The sequence below is a fragment of the Brachycentrus maculatus genome, unplaced genomic scaffold (genome assembly GCF_059751285.1).
Source record: "Brachycentrus maculatus isolate JH-2025_06_01 unplaced genomic scaffold, ASM5975128v1 h1tg000086l, whole genome shotgun sequence".
In the NCBI taxonomy this organism is placed as follows: Eukaryota; Metazoa; Arthropoda; class Insecta; order Trichoptera; family Brachycentridae; genus Brachycentrus; species Brachycentrus maculatus.
In genome coordinates this window covers 551089-556515 of record NW_028280840.1, presented here as the reverse complement: position 1 = coordinate 556515, position 5427 = coordinate 551089, and positions in this window count along the sequence as shown.

Here is a 5427-nt window from a genome sequence, read left to right as displayed (position 1 = left end):
GACACGAGGCGAGTAGTCCTATAGCCGGAGGGCTGTAGAAGTGTAGAAGGAGCTTTGGTGGGGCGAGGGGCTTACGGCAGGTGCCGGCCGCTAGTGTCCCTGGCCCCTGGACACTTAGCACCGGAAGTGGAAGAAGGTGCGGTGACTCAGCCCGAACCCTTTATTCTCCCTTCTTCCGGTGGCCTCAGGAAGCGTTTTACTCGATCATAATAATATGAATGTGCAGGTACCATTTTTTCCCACGGTGTGTTTAAACTCATTCCAGTATTTACCTGTTGCTGGCAGCCAAATTATTCTAGTAAATATTACATATCCGACAAGATACGATTTGAGATATATTTCAAGGGTTATAGGGTTTTCGGGTACTATATATACAAAATAAAACTATTATCAAAAGTTATTATTATTATTAGTAAAAATATTATCAATACTTTTAAATTATTTATGTCAATACTTACAAATAATTGAAATACTTTTGGTATTTTATTTAATAAATATCACCCTAGACTGGTACCTAAAGCATGGTACTGATCAACTTCGCCTTCATAAAATGAATGATCAATATCGTCGAAATGATGCAGTGGTCTATGCAAAGTTGGTTGCGGATAAAATATTAAAAAAGCGTCTTACTGAAAGCTTTAATTTAAATATGTATTGTTTGTATTGTTCCTTTGATCAATCGTGTTATATTGTAATAAAAATAGATACATAAACATTATCAACATATTTCTAAAATGAACACAGATTTCATAAAAACGCAGTCGATACGATGCAGTGGCCCATGCACCATTGGTTGCGGATTAAGGTTTAAAAAAATATATCACTTAAATAAACGTTCAAAATATAAAATAGTGTTGTTCATATTGATTTTGATTACGTGTGTTATGTTATAATAAATGTAGATATATAAACATTATAAACTTATTTCCAAATCTAATACAGATTTCATGATTTGAAAAAACAATTATCACTGTTTGTGTTGTGTTGTGTCGGATATCAACGTGTTTGATTGTAAAAAAAAATAATAATTAAACCCTTATCCGCACCCCAATGGTGTATAGGGCACTGTGTCATATTAACGCAGTGTTATCTTAATCGTTTACACATGAAGGAAAGGTGATCAGCCCTCCGCTTCAGGTACCAGTCCATGGTAATATTGAATAAATATTACAGTGAAAAAATCACTTATATTTATTTTACCCCCCTTGGGAATCGAACCCGGGACCTCCAGAACGGTAGCCGAGCGTGCTGACCGTTACACTGCGGAGGCGGACTCAATACAATAAATATTACATATTGAATTATAAAAATAACACAATACAATAAATATTACATATTCCTTTAACTACTCTCATTAATTCCTCTCCTTTCCTTCTCCTACCTGCAAAATCTATTTTTTATACCATTTCCTTTTTTATCTCTAAATATTTTTTATAGTTATTATAACATAAATGTGGAATTGTTTAACTGGCTTTATTTTTATTAATGTAACTATTTTTGCTAGTGTAATGTAATTTTTATTATTGTTAACGTCACTATTGTTTATTATATACTTTTTTTAAATGTAAAGATGTACAATTCCCAAACAAATAAAATAAATATTCTCAATATTATTAATTTTTAAAGCATTTACTTTGTGGTTAGTCATTTTTACTTTTTATTTTTTTATTTTTACAAAAATGTTAATAGATACTATTAGTATATACCCACTCACCGAGATTTTTATGTCTTCCGGTTTCGAGACGTACCCGTCTCTTCGTCAGGACAATCACTAACACAGGAGTGTTAGTGATTGTGCTGACGAAGAGACGGGTACGTCTCAAAACCGGTAGATATAAAAATCTCGGTGAGTGGTTATATACTAATATTATTAACATTTTTGTAAAAAAATAAATAAGTTAAATAAAATAAATATTATATATTTATTTTCTCTCCAGTTTTTGTAGTTGGGCAAGTCCAGTACTCATATACATCAGTACTTCGAAGGGCGACAAACCAAGCGGAACTCGTCGCGCCTCCCTGGTTACCTCAACATTGGGTACCTTGCCACGGTCGTTAAAATATTAGTACAAAGGGTTCCGTATTCTCAATTTCTAAATTCACTCAAAGTGCATACTTGTTTCAATCTTCATTAATTACAGTTCATATTATATGCACATAATTAAAATGATATTTCACAGTATTCCCCCCAATATATTTGGTCTGATGAGTTTTACGTGACGTTCTGGATTCAGGTTGTAACTTTTTTTAGGATAAGTGGTGTGATAATTTAAAATTTTCAATATTCTCATGTAAAAAAAAACAGAATTACCTTCTTAGTTTTATTTTTACCATGAATTTATAAACTGAAATCTAAATCAAACAGATTTATCAGCAACAAAAAAAAAACACTACAACATTTTGAGTGTGTCCAAATACTTGTTCACAAAATCTGGATTATCTCCGTTTACAGGAGTTATATTCATATTATTTTTTTACACTTCATCAAACATGAAGAAGAATATGGAAGTCTGGGCAATTACAGGGTTGATAACCGTCATAGGCTGGTTTAAGTGATCTAGAGAAGTTCTAGTGATTGAAGAATGTTTTAAAATTGGTTCATATATATAGAACTTCCAAGAATTTCAGTAGTATGGTTGTCAATAATGGATAGAATTGGTGAAAGTTACATGAGTGTAAAGTGATCACTTAAACCAGCTATGACGGTCGCCAGCCCCGTAAATGCCCAGACTTCCATATTCTTGTTCATCTTTGATGAGATGTCTAAAAATAAAAATAAAAGACTTATATTAAACTAAAGTTTTGTAGAGACATTTCTTAGTGGAACTTTATTTAATAGAATAAAATAACAACTATACTAGTACAGTTTTTTTACTTGACCAGCGACCGAGTTTCATCGTAACCGACATCATCAGACTGGGTGACGAAACCTGGCCGCTGGTAAAAAAAAATGTGGAAAAACTACATATAGAGTTTTTATTTTATTCTATACCTATATATAATATAATGTAATTTTTATTTATTTTGAACGATCATCGCATGTTTCAAAGAGTACAGAAGTATTCATATAAATAAAAAAATTATAAAAATCAAAAATACACCAAGTTCACAAACAATATTTAAATGGCGCTATAATTGATACTGGTAATCTCTTCCACAATATTACTTTGACGTCATTGACACGCACTTGATACAAATAAAAAATTGACCATTATAATATAAAGGGACATTGTATTTTCGTTAGTTAGAACATTAATAACTTCATTTTTTTCATGAACGCACTTCTATTAAGTTAGTCACATTAGCGATATCAATATTTGAAATATTTTTCTAATTAATTTTCGAAACTTAACTGACGATAATCTAATTTGTTGATCTTGTTTTATAAGATTACCATTGAACACAGAACTTTATGGTGCTTCTAAGTACATACATAAAAAATGTAAAGTCATAATTATCATATCGTTTCATATTTCAGATCTGTCATTAAAAATTCTTCATGAGTTCACATATTCAGGAAAAAATCCAATTCATGTAGACCTTTCAATAGAAATGATTCTACAACATTTTGAGTGTGTCCAAATACTTGTTCACAAAATCTGGATTATCTGAATTTGAGTAGTGTGGTTGTCAATAATGGGTAGAATTGGTGAAAGTTACATGCGTGTAAGTGATCACTTAAACCAGCCTATGACGGTCGTCAGCCCCGTAAATGCCCAGACTTCCATATTCTTCTTCATCTTTGATGAGATGTCAAAAAATAATAAGAAATGATTCTAATATACAGTAGCGAGCAGTGAAATCTTTCTAGTCAGAAATTATCAGTTTTTTGCATAATATTTTTTTGTTGTTGTGTTTTTTTGATAGCTTTTTATATACTAAGAAATATAGAAATAGTGCATTTCAATTAACTGAAATACTCTTCCAATTTTTTTGTTAACTTCTGCTATCACAGTTGCTTTTATGAATGCAACAAAGTAGGTACTGATTTTGTTGGTTTTTGATAATTGTTAGTGTTATGTACCTATGTAATTTTATTTTCAAAAACCATATGTTTTTTTTTATTATATGAGCTTTTTTCATTTATGTGCGAATATCTACAAATTAACTATAAAATAATGAAGAAAAAAAATGGTCACTAAGTTGGCACTTCTTTAGTATGTCACCTTTTAATAATGTTGCTTATTAATTTGGACTGAAAAGCTATTAAGAAATCACAACAACAAAAAAAATATTATGTAAAAAAACTGATAATTTCTTACTGGAACGATTTCACTGCTCGCTACTGTACATGTCGTACACACATACATGCATTTATTTCAACTCTTAAATTGCTGGTTAAATGCAGCTTAATAGATGTGCAAAACGAGATGTTGTATAATTAGATGAACATCTTGTATCGCATAATGAATTTAACCTTGTGCTCGTTACACGCAATTACAAATAAATATCTGCATCCAAATTTTTGTCAAAATACTTTGTCCTTCTTTGTTAAAAATTTAATAACAGAAGTGCCTATTGTAAACAAAGGATGTTGGATAAGATCTCGAGTTGCCAAATACTAATGGAATCATCTCAAAATAAGTAGGTTTAAAGAATGTACTTTTTACTTAAAGTATAGGTAGGTACATAAATGATACACGGTGAATGAAATACATAAACTACATAGTGTGTGTAGTACATACATGCATCTAATCACAACGTTTTTTAGTCAGTGACTTTGGCACGGCAGGGTTTTTTAATGTTGTTACTAACCGAGAGAAGAGAAAACACTAGTAATTTAAAAAAAAACACTCCGCTTCCCCGAAAGGGTAGGCAGAGAGGATAGAACGCCACATGAATCTGTCTTTGCAGACAATCTTCGCTCATTCTACATTTATGCATCTCCTCATACATACTCACCGATTATTCTGACTCCTGATCTGATCACTTTCAAGAATTTGAAATACTTGATCACGCCTAGTTTTCCTCGCTCTTCTTTTGCTTCTATTTCCAACTACATTCGCCTTATAAATTTGTTTTACTGTTTTCCTCACTCATTCGTTCCACATGCTAATTTAAATATTCTTTTTGTTATTTCTTTGAAGATATATTAGTTCTCCTCCTATTTCATAAATATAAACCCTTGATCCGAACTCATTGGTGCATAGGACACTGCATATAGTCGTAGTATTATCTTGATCCTTAATTACTAGAAAACAAAATAATCAGTCTCGCTTTCAGATGCCTGTCCAGTGTATAAATAAAAATTATTGTGAAAAATCACTACTATAATATTATATTTCTATTAATCCCCCTTGGGAATCAAAACATCACAGTAGGATGCAAACGGCATCATTATTATTGATTTATAAATACGAAACATTCAGTATAAGGTGAAATATACGATAAAACACGAGAATTGAGATTGTTGACCTCTGTAGCTTG